Source organism: Triticum urartu, chromosome 5A (genome assembly GCF_056163025.1).
Source record: "Triticum urartu cultivar PI428250 chromosome 5A, HENAU_Tu73, whole genome shotgun sequence".
NCBI classification, from domain to species: Eukaryota; Viridiplantae; Streptophyta; class Magnoliopsida; order Poales; family Poaceae; genus Triticum; species Triticum urartu.
Genome location: NC_141877.1, coordinates 496,178,244 through 496,191,205, shown reverse-complemented (window position 1 = coordinate 496,191,205; position 12,962 = coordinate 496,178,244).

Here is a 12,962-nt window from a genome sequence, read left to right as displayed (position 1 = left end):
AGCCGCCCCGTCCTCCACCTCCAAGGAGCTGCTCCGACGATCGCCTTGTCTATCGCGGCTGCTCCATCCCAACAGCGCCGCCTTAACCCGCTCCAGCATAACCGCATCATCCTCACCGACTCCTCGGACGAAGCCGAGGCCTACTCGGCTCCACCAAAGAGGTTGTACACTTATCACATTGCACCTTCTCCTTAACTCAACCTCCTGCTGCCGATGGTGCTCCATCCCGCAACCCCATGGCACGGCTACCTCAAAGCCGGCACCGCGGGTGACATCTCCATGGCGGCTCTCCCCAAGTGCGAGGCCCCTTTGGCGGCGGCGTCCGTACCATCCAGATTTGTTGCTGCTGCTCCGGCTCTCGCTCGCTCGCTCGCGCTGTTGCTGCTGCTCCGGCTCTTGCTCGCTCGCTCGCTCGCTCGCGCTGCTGCTGCTCACCCCCTTGCTCATGCTGCTGCTCTACTCCTATTTAGCTACACTTTAGTCGACCGGATCGACTTTAGGGTCAATTGATTTTCAGGGGGGTAGGTTGAAGATGAATTGCAGACCCTCCCTAAACTACATGTGAAGTGCCTCTATACTGCCATTGCCTTCAGTTTCGACAGTAACATTCAGATTCCACAGTAAATTTCAGTTTCGCCAGTCAAGTTCAGAGTCAACAGTTTTTACCTCATCTGTTGTAGTCAGGTGTTTTTTGGTGATGTAAATTTTACAACTATCACTTTTTGGTGATGTATTTTACATCATCTATTGGATATGCTATTAGAATCCCACTTGAGATTAACGATGTCTGTCTTGTACTGCTTCAGCCGCGATGTCTTATGGCTCGCCGGAGTTGCTCCAACGATGGAACCATCCATCACAATAGTGCAGTGCCCTGGACGCCGTCTACAAATTCCTTAGATCTTCCTCCACACCTCTGACAGCCACGTCTGCTTCAACTTCTTCAGCAACCAACCCAAAGACACTGAGGTTGACACGGTTACGACAAAGAGGTTGTACACTTGTCGCATCACTTATTACTCTACATTCATGTCGATCCATTAGGGCTATTTTGGTTCAAAGGAAAAACATAGCAATAGAAAATTTTCCTATGGTATTCTACTATTCAATTATTCATGCATTTTGTTGAAAGGAATGGAGCAAAACAACCAACTGCACCTACTTTTCAAAATCCTATGCATGAAAACAAGACCAAGTGCATTAGTGGCAGAATAGCATTCTAACTGTACATGCTTTCACGTGGTTTCACTTTAATTTGGCCATGTTTCTTTGCATTCCTCCGCTCTTCCAATTCCTATGAACCAAACACTCAAGTTGACAGAAATCCTGTGTTTACAAATGCTCTGTTTCCCATGTACATTCCTATCCTATTTTGGTGTTTTTCCTGTCCCTACGTTTTTAGAATCATGCAAGCCAAAGGAGCCCTTACAGAATTACTTCAGTTACAGGTAGGTGTCAAAGAAGACTTTGTGTGGTTTGTCCTACTCCTGCCGCGACGTCGTCCACCTTACCTAAGCTGCTCCATCGGCTGAAGCATCCACCAAACCAGACATCACGACTCCTGACTGTCTTTCGTCGCCTCAATCTCCTTCCCTTCCACCGGCACCCACCGCAACGACATCACCATCATCGACTCAGCAGATGAACCTAAGGAGTACATGGGTCCACAAGAGAGGTCGCACTCTTTTGTTTCTGCTTATGTTATGCATTTCTTAATATTACTTGCTACTTTATCGTCCTGTTCACCTCTTAGACTCCAAGTCAGGTCCAAATTAATGTTCAAACTTCAGTTCTAAATTAGTTGTGGGGCACATATCGAGGCAGCAATGAATAATATATGTGTCTAATATCTGGTTCACCTAGGGTATGCCTATGTTGTTCATCATGGGTGGGAAACAAATAGTAAAGCAATCATCATCTATCTTTTTATTAAACCAAAGCAATCGCTAGCCTGCTATCATTATTTTTGGATCCATCCACTGGTTGTTACCATCACTCTAGATTTCTGCATGCTCTCCTTACATAATCTCACTATTTTTTTCGTATGCATGTCAGATATTGTACACAGTCATGCTGAACATGTAGAGAAAAAGAGAAGAGTTTTGTGTGGCAATACAATCTCATGCAGACATCGCTCCATGGTGGGTTCAATGGCAAACCCTCCCCCCTCTCCAGATTGTAATCCAGAGGAAGATATCTGTTCTGAGGCGGATTCTGATGCAGCTGACTACTCCTATTTACCCCCCAAGGTGTTTGCTCTAACTTGGCATGATGATGTTAGTCATATCATGCACATGTTGCCTTGCAGTACCTACTTTCGACATCATATATGTCATCTTCTTAGTTTAGACATGTTCTGTAATGCCACCTATTTAGTTTCTATATCATATATGGGAATTATGCAGTCTCATGTTTTTTAGCCAGCCATAATATATGTGAAATGTGCAATGCCATCTTGTTTAACCAAGAATCATATATTTGAATGATACCTTGCCCATCCTTTTCTTCATCACATTTCCATATGTCAACAATGTTTGTACATTAAACTACTCTTCCTGTGAATCAGCCATTTGAGTGGGTGATGGAAAAATCTGGAGTGAAAACAAGGCCTTTAGAGCAGAAAGTGCTACCTATCGAAGCAGATCTCTTGCTGGGTCCCAATAGCTCCTCAGAGATGGATTCAGAGACAGATGACGAGTCCTATTCTTCCACCGAGGTGTATGCTCTAACTTGGCACAGTTATAGTGCTCATATCATGCATATGGTGTCTTGCATTGCATAGTTTAGACATCATATACACAATATTCAACACCATTTAGTTCAGACATCATATATGCGAATGCCCTCTGCTTAGCATATAAATCACATCTGTGAATTAAATCATGCGATCTTGATTACTTAGATAACATGTATGTGAATTATGTCATGCGATCCTGTTTAGTTAGTCATCATATCTTTGAATTATGTTATGCTATGCTATCCAGTTTAGATATACATCATATATATGAAATTATGTCATGCTATCCATTTTAGTTAAAAAATATACATGTCAACTATTTCATGCCCTCTTTTTTTTCACACTATCTATTGCATTTGTCTCTCATACAATGTCTGTACATTCAACTATGTCTCCTGTTTATCAGCCATTTGAATTGGAGCGGGTGGTGGCAGTATCTAGCAGAGTAAAAATAGGGTCTTCAAATAAAACAGTGCTACCTCTTGGGGGAGATAGCACCCCGGTTGTACATGCATGAGAACCAGCCCTACCACACAAAACCTAGACTCTCGCAGATTGTACCCCTACTGCGATGGATAGAGAACCAGCTTCACCCAATCTAACCCCAACCCCAGCAGATAGTAACCCAGTTCTTGTTGACACACCACCATCTCCACCACAGAGGTCCCAAACAAGAGCAGTTAGTAAGGCAGCTCCAGTGCCCAAAGCGCCAGTACTACCATGGCGAACCCCAACTCCACTAGTTAGTACACCTATTCCTATGGAGGAATCACAACCATCCATTCGTAGTTTAGCATCTATTGCATTTGATGTTGTTAAATCCTATGTGCGTATCTTCCCATCATGGAAATATTATACTGAAGATGAAGGAAAATGCTAGTTGCAGGTGTTTGTCCAGGAGTTATGTGTAAGTAATGTTATTCATGGCAATTAGTTTGCTTTGTCCCATACATTATACCTCCATTATGGTTATAGTACATCAAATTTTCCCATTTTTCTCTATAGAGAAGGACCGATTTGGAAACTCAGGATGAGGTAACCTATGCTAATACCTCTGCTATCTTCAAGAATGCTTGGTGGCAGTATCGGAATTACCTGAAGAAAACGTACTTCACTGGCAAAGAAACTCATCAAATTTCCTTACGTTCTCCTGAGACACATTTACTGGACGATGAGTGGGAACGCCTTGTACTGTACTGGTCCCGAACCAAGAATGTGGTAAGGTCTATGCACTCATTTTAAGTACTACATGCTTGCGTCTTACTGTATCTCTGTTCATGTAGAACAAGTGCTTAAACCTGAAGAACAACTGTTCTCATTTAAGATTCCATTGCTATCGTGCATACTGCTTTGTTCTCGTATCACTGTATTTACTCATACAAACTTATTTTTAAATTGAAGGATCCAATCGAAACTCCAATGGCACAACAGATATGTTTACACATATTTCTTTAACATGTTTGCTCTTATAAATAGGTCTGTTGATTTCAATTTCAATTATGTATACAGATGACTTCTCATATTATGCACATTAGTAGCATCACAACAGAGCCAATAGTGTTGTTGTACATGTAGACCCGTGGTACCCATCTGAAATCTTGTTGTGCCATGTAGTTTCCCACGCTTTGTATTCTTTCAGTGCTGCTTTCTCTTGAACTGATATGATTTGAACCGTGTCTCTATTTTGATTTGGCAAGACAATGCAGTGACCATAGGACATATATATATATGTTTGTTTGCTGCTTTAATAATGTACTACTTGGCAATAGAACACTTGGTAGTTTAATCTTGTCCACCTTACTAATGAACTGGTTCACCGAAATGAGTTTCATATAGTAGTACATGCTAAACCTGTTATGTGTCTGCTTGTTTGTTCTTTTAGAATGCTGACAGAATATTAGGGAAGAGCGCCTTATTAAGCAATGTTAAAGGAAGTAATGCAGATAAGGTTTAGGATAATGAGACATCCTTGTTGGTCTCCAACAAAGCTGATAAAATAGCTAAGGAAAACTATCTTGAAGATTGTGAGACAACCCCAAAGTCCTATCTTGCTTTAGTGTTCGAGTTACTGGCCACTACCGTTGGCACAAGCTATTCAATCTCGCTGTCTTAATCAGTTCGGTTTCTTGAGTCTCAACTACAAGCTGAAATACATCGATCAGCTATGTTGCGACAAGAAGCGGAAGGACTGCGGAAGTCCCTAGAGCATTCAGATGCATACTTTCTGGAGCAACAACAAGCGTTGGAGGATTTTAGCGCCAAACAGGACAAAGCTAATAAGCTTGCTAAGCTTATTGCCAGCATGGTGTATACCCAGGATAACGTTTCTTGAGCTCTTCTGAAGTTGTTTCAGTTATGGACTTGTTTTGCTGCCGCGTTTATTTGCACTGGTGGCCAATTTAGATGGCCAGTGTATGTAATATGCTGCTTTGTTCCCTATATTTGCACTGGTGGCGAACTTTGATGCCCAGTGGATGTAATATGTGCAATAGCCATAATAGCCTAGCGTTAGTTTCTTGCTTATTTATTTCCTTATTGTCTTGTTTAGTTGTTTGATTATAGTCACTGTAGTTCTTTTTCCTCGTTTTTCTAGTGGCCACAAACACCTATTTTTGATAACTAGGCCACAATAACCACGACAACACATGGACTGTTGTAACCATGGGCCTCTTGCGGGCCGTAGGATTCGTGGGCCTTCTATGGGCCATAGGATCCATGGGCCTTCTACAGGCCATAGAATCCATAGGCTTTCTACGGGCTGTATGATCCATGGGCCTTCTACGGGCCATAGGATCCATTGGCCTTCTACGGGCCGGAGGATCCATGGGCCTTCTACAGGGCGTATAATCATTTCACCAAACATGGGCCGTACTATTCGTGGACCATAACGGGCCGTTAATAGGCCATATTTGATAACACTACGAAAAAAGCCCAACGGGTTAACAGGCCACAAATGGGCCGAATGTAACCACATGTTGAATTTGGCCCACAAACGGAACATGCCAGTAATGGACTGTAACTAACCGAATTCTAGAAATGAGCCCATGAATAAATGGGCCCATAGAAGGCCGAAAGTTAACACGGGATGGAAACGGCCGATGAAATAGTGGGCCGTTAATGGGTATAAAGCAATACACTATTCATTATGGGCCAGTTTCATCTCGGTCCTTTAATGGGCCCAGAGTTAGAAAGGGCCTCCTATGGGCCGAAATACGTCATGGGCCATACATGGGCTGGAAGTTACAATGGGCTGGTATCATATTGGACGGCCCAGAGTTAGCAGGCTGTAAATGGGCTATATGCGAACATGCTGTTAACATGCTTTACATGGGCCGGCCCGCTACCTTTTGACCAAGTCAAACAGGCTGGCCTTTTCACTAGATTGGGCCTCTGTTGGGCCGTGCCATGTGTCGATGAATCATAGGCGCCTTCGGTCCAATGAGTGGATGACATCTGTCCCAACGGTGAGCCGACACGTGGTTACTCCGGCCATTAAGAATTTTACACGTGGAAAATCCCCATTGGTCCAGGCTGTTAACGGGTTATCGGATCCAAACCAGAACCCGATAGCTTAACGGCGACCCATTACGGTGGATGCCAGGTGTCGGTCACCCTTGACGAAAGCACTTCTGTGACGCGCGATTTATCGTCATGGAAGTGGACACGTCCGTGATGATAATTTTGGTAATGTCATGGAATAGTTCTACGACAGCACAGGTATGACTATCTTGATTCTGTCATAAAATCGTCATGGATGTACATGCATGATAGAAAACGTGACCTACTGTGACAAACACGTATCATCACAGAAGTGTATTTTTTTGTAGTGATACCTGACTCATTACCTTCATCGAGTTCCCAATCTTCAGAGTTGCGTTTAATTCTTTCTAATAAATCCCATTTGAATTCAATATCCTTATTCATGAAAGAACCAGTACAAGAAGTATCGAGCATGGATCGATCATTATGAGAAAGTCGAGCATAAAAGTTTTGAATAATAATTTCTCTTGAGAGATCATGATTGGGGCATGAATATAACATTGACTTAAGCCTCCCCCAGGCTTGAGCAATACTTTCTCCTTCACGAGGCCAAAAATTATATATATAATTCCGATCACGATGAACCATATGGATAGGATAAAACTTATGATGAAATTCCAATTTCAATTGGTTGTAGTTCCATGATCCGATATCATCACATAGCCTATACCATGTCAATGCCTTTCCCTTCAAAGATAAAGGGAAGACCTTCTTCTTGACAACAACCTCAGGCAAACCTGCAAGCTTAAATAATCCACAAACTTCATCCACATAGATTAGGTGCATATCAGGATGTAATGTTCCATCTCCTGCATAAGGATTAGCTAGAAGTTTCTCTATCATACCTAAAGGAATTTCATAATAAATATTTTCAGTAGGTGCAGTAGGTTGAGGAGCAACTCTTTGCTCTTCCGGTCGAGGTGAAGATACCCCGAACAAGCCCCTCAAAGGATTATTTTCTATAGTAACAAGTGATAGTAAATTTCAGCACACTATATAAATGTTTCCTTACCAAATTCCACTTACCAAAGGCGCTTCACTCCCCAGCAATGGCGCCAGAAAAGTGTCATGATGGCCCACAAGTATAGGGGATCTATCTAGTCCTTTCGATAAGTAAGAGTGTCGAACCAAACGAGGTGCAGAAGGAAATGACAAGCAGTTTTCAGCAAGGTATTCTCTGCAAGCACTAGAATTATCTATAACAGATATTTGTGTGATAAGATAAATCGTAACGGGTAACAAGTAACAAAAGGAACTAAGGTGCAGAAAGGTGGCCCAATACTTTTTGTAGCGAAGGACAAGCCTGGACGAACTCTTATATAAAGCAAAGTGCTCCCGAGGACACATGGGAATTACTGTCAAGCTAATTTTCATCATGCTCATATGATTCGCATTCGTTTCTTTGATAATTTATATGTGGGTGGACCGGTGCTTGGGTGCTGCCCTTACTTGGACAAGCCTCCCACTTATGATTAACCCCTCTCGCAAGCATCCTCAACTACGAAAGAAGAATTAAGATTTATCTAACCATAGCATGAAAAATGTGGATCCAAATCAGCCCCTTACGAAGCAATGCATAAACTAGGGTTTAAGCTTCTGTCACTCTAGCAACCCATCATCTACTTATTACTTCCCAATGCTTCCCCCCTAGGCCCAAATCATGGTGAAGTGTCATGTAGTCGACGTTCACATAACACCACTAGAGGAAAGACAACATACATCTCATCAAAATATCGAACGCATACCAAATTCACATGATTACTTATAACAAGACTTCTCCCATGTCCTCAGGAACAAACGTAACTACTAAAAAAACATATTCATGTTCATAATCAGAGAAGTATTAATTATCATTAAGGATCTGAAAATATAATCTTTCACCGGATAAACCAACTAGCATCAACTACAAGGAGTAATCAACCCTACTAGTAACCCACATGTACCAATCTGAGGTTTTGAGACAAAGATCGGATACAAGATATGAACTAGGGTTTGGAGAGGAGATGGTTCTAGTGAAGATGTTGATGGAGATTGACGCCCTCTCGATGAGAGGATCGTTGGTGACGATGATGGCTTTGATTTCCCCCTCCCGGAGGGAAGTTTCCCCAGCAGAACAGCTCCGTCGGAGCCCTAGATTGGTTCTGTCCAGGTTCCGCCTCGAGACGGCAGTGCTTCGTCCTGAAAGCTTACTTTTGATTTTTAAAGGTCAAAACACACCATATAGCATAAGATGGACATTGGGGTCCTGCCAGGTGGCCTACAAGGCAGGGGCGCGCATAGGGGGCGTAGGGCGCGCCCTCCACCCCTGTGGATGGTAGGTGCCCCCCTCTGGTGCTTTCTTCGCCCAATATTTTTATATATTCCAAAACAATTCTCTGTGAAGTTTCAGGACTTTTGGAGTTGTGCAGAATAGGTCTCTAATATTTGCTCCTTTTTCTAGTCCGGAATTCAAGTTGCTGGCATTCTCCCTCTTTATATAAACCTTGTAAAATAAGAGAGAAAAGCCATATATATTGTGATATAATGTGTAATAACACCCCATAATGCAATAAATATCAATGTAAAATCATTATGCAAAATGGACGTATTAGAGCCTAATGAAAGGAAAACCAAGCCCAGATCGGTGTTAGACGAGTTGCTGGATAAATCATGCCCAATACATTTGGTCTTGCTAGACGCAAACCCAACCCACAAACTTTGAGCCTGTTGGGTGGTAAGACGAGTGGTCAAATATGGCGAGCCAATCTTGGGCCTTACACCCCTAGATAAATAGTCCTTGGCTTCACCGCATGACCACAATGTCCTTATGGTATACGAGATGTTCACCTCAAACAGTAAAAGGAAAAGGCTCTTCGAGAGCTCAATCAAATATATCAAGTGACGGCCGCACAACCAGTAATAACCACACACCGGCCCCACTTGTCCTCGACCTCATTGTCGACGGTTTTCAGCTGACTAAAGTGCTGATTGATGGAGGTAGCAGCCTCAACGTCATTTATGAGGATACTCTAGACAAGATGCAGTTCAACAGGTCTTGCATCGAATGCAGTCATACCACATTCCGAGGTATAATACCCGAAAGGGAGGCCACTACTCGGGACGCGTAACCCTGGATGTTGTGTTCGGTACACCCGACAACTATAGATTCAAACCCTTACTATTTCACATTGGGCCCTTCCGTTGCGGATAGCACGCCCTTCTAGGATGTGAGGCATTCTCAAGATTTCAGGCCATACCCGATTACGGGTATATGAAACTCAAGATGCCAGGGCCCAACGGGGTGATCTCTCTTAAAAGCGACCCGAGCAAATCATTGCGAGCTGAAAATAAGATGGCATCCCTCGCCCTAGAGGCACTATCCAAAGCCCTCGCGGACGAAGAGTTGACAACTCTACGCACTACAGTCAACAGGGATGACATGATTCTCAGTAAAAGACAAAAGCCCACATCTTTCAAGCGAGTGGATGAAATAGTTAAATTTCAAGTGCACCCAAAAGATCCCAATAAAACGACATCCATAGGAGCATAGCTGGACCCCACAGTCGACGAGACGCTAAGGACATTCCTACATTAAAATTTGGAAATATTCACCTGGCACCCATCAGATATGCCACGAATCCCATGAAGGCTAGCAGAGCACAACCTCAACACTTTGAAAGGCTTCAAGCCAGTGAAACAAACCGTGCACCAATTTTCCGAACCCAAACGGCAGGCCATGGGCAAAGAGCTCACAAAACTGCTAGAGGCTGTATTCATCCGCGAGATCAAGCACCCCGAGTGGTTAGCAAATCTGGATATGGTACCCAAGACGGATAAGTCCTGGTGGCTCTGCCTCGACTTCAAAGACCTCAACAAAGCTTGCCCTAAGGATGCATTCCCTCTGCCAAGGATAGACCAGATCATCGACACCACTACCGAAAACGACTCGTTATTCTTCCTCGACGCATAATCCGGATACCATCAAATTAAGATGAGGAGTCCGATCAGGCAGCAGCCACATTCATCACCCCCTACGACCCCTTCTGCTTCAACACCATGCCGTTCATACTAAAAAACGCGGGAGCCACATACCAGCGCATGATTCAAACATGCCTCAAAAACCAAATTGGCAAAATAGTCGAGGCATACATGGATGACGTGTGAGGGAGTCCTGGATTAGGGGGTATCCGGACAGCCGAATTATATCCTTTGGCCGGACTGTTGGACTATGAAAATACAAGATTGAAGACTTTGTCCCGTGTCCGGATGGGACTCTCCTTGGCGTGGAAGGCAAGCTTGGAAATACGGATATGTAGATCTCCTTCCTTGTAACCGACTCTGTGTAACCCTAGCCCCCTCCGGTGTCTATATAAACCGGAGGGTTTTAGTCCGTAGGACAACATACAATCATACCATAGGCTAGCTTCTAGGGATTAGCCTCTCTGATCTCGTGGTAGATCAACTCTTGTACTACTCATATTATCAAGAATAATCAAGCAGGACATAGGGTTTTACCTCCATCAAGAGGGCCCGAACCTGGGTAAAACATCATGTCCCCTACATCCTGTTACCATCTGCCTTAGACGCACAGTTCGGGACCCCCTACCCGAGATCCGCCGGTTTTGACACCGACATTGGTGCTTTCATTGAGATTTCCACTTTGCCATCGCCGTAAGGAAGGATGCCTCGTCTCGTTGTTAAAAACAACATTACCGCCGGGGGAGCCCTGGCTGTCAGCCAAACTCTCCGGCTAGGCAGTTTCATCATGACCGCCCGTTCGGCCGCTGCGCCGACGATGACTTCTCGGGTCATCAAAAACAGCCTCCACGTCGGCTCAGAATTTGCCGAGCAGATGGATCCAATGGAGCTCTCTTCCCTAAACGAGCTCTTGGATCGTATCGCCGCCTTGGGAGTCGCTACAGACTATGATCGGATTGGGCTTAAACCCGATCAAAGGGAGATTAACTCTCCACCGGTCACCCATCATACTGCGGTGGTGGAGGAACAATGCGGCAATTTTTCCTCTATCTTGAGGACTAACTATGTCCGTATTCCTGAACTCTCCGAGCCAGACACCCGTTTATGGGAGGACATCACCCAAGCCCTGAACCTAGAGTCAGGTAGCGGGCCAGACTTATCGGGCAACATCCCGGAACCCGAACTTCCAAGATCGGAAACTCCTCGGCCCCTGGGTCTCAGATCGGGTAGGGGTTCGAACTCAATTCCACCCACCCACCCAGACATAAACGATCTTTCCCACATCAGGCAAGAGCCCCATGAAATAGTACATCAGTATTGGGCCAGATTCCTCGTGATGAACAAGGTTAAGGACTGTCGCGAGGAAGACGCAGTCTCATTTTTCTGCAATAATTGCACGGACAAGGGAATCCTTAACGCCTTAAGTCGCCGTGACATATCACGCTTCGCTGACTTGGCGTCCATAGTACGAAAGTACTGCGCGATGGAAAGCGCCTGGAAAACCGAAACGAAATTTTGGGATAATCCGGCTCAGAATATACACCCAGTCCGAAGTAAAAGGGTGCACTATCATAAGACACCCGAGTTAGTTACAAAGAAAAAAACCTCTACAGGGCATGGAACCGTATTGGAGGGATGGCTCAACGGCCCCTGCAAAATTCATAGTACAGCGGATACCACACCAACACACAGCCTTAGAGCATGTTGGGTACTCCGGCAGGCGGCCAAAAGTGGTGAGGATCTTCTCATCCCAAATACCACAGAGCATCATCCTGTGGATAACAATACGGTATTAACAGTCTTCGAAACCTTCGCATCAAATAATAGGCGCAAGCGAATACTCCGCAGCCTCGCCGAAATCTGCCACGTGGCAGCAATGAACCCATGGAGTGACATGACGATTACCTTCAATGCCAGTGACGAACCTAAATTCTGAACAGCCCGAGCACCAGCTGCACTAGTCCTCAGTCCAATTGTGGACGGCTTTCGACTCACCAAAGTACTCATGGACGGCGGCAGTGGATTGAACCTCATCTATGAGAAAACTCTTCAAAAAATGGAAATAGATTGGAACCGCATTGAGCAAAGCAACACAACCTTCAGAGGAATCATCCCCAGTCGGGAAGCACGCTGTGTCGGGAAAATCACACTAGATGTGGTATTCGGCACACCGGAGAACTATAGGTCCGAAGAAATTACATTCCAAGTGGCCCCGTTCAGTAGTGGATACCACGCCCTTTTAGGACGGGAGGCGTTCATGATCTTCCAAGCCATACCCCATTATGGGTACATGAAGCTCAAAATGCCCAGGCCCAACGGAGTCATCACTCTCGCTAGTGATCCGGACACAGCACTCCGCACCGAAAACAAAACAGCCGCATTGGCCCTCGAGGCATTGTCCGAAGCCCTTTCGGCCGAGGAGTTAACTGCGCTACGCTCCACAGTGGACAAGGATGGCATGATACTTGACAAGAGATCCAAGTACACCTCTTTTAAACCAGCGGATGAAATAGTCCAATTCCAAGTCCAACCAACGGACCCTACAAAAACAACCTCCATCGGGGCACAGCTAAACCCCGCCATGGATGCCGCACTACGAGAGTTCCTGCGCGAGAGTTGGGACATATTCTCCTGGCACCCCTCAAACATGCCAGGAATCCCATGCAGGCTGGCCGAGACAGCCTCAATATTCTAAAGGGATTCAAGCCGGTCAAGCAGACTCTTCGGC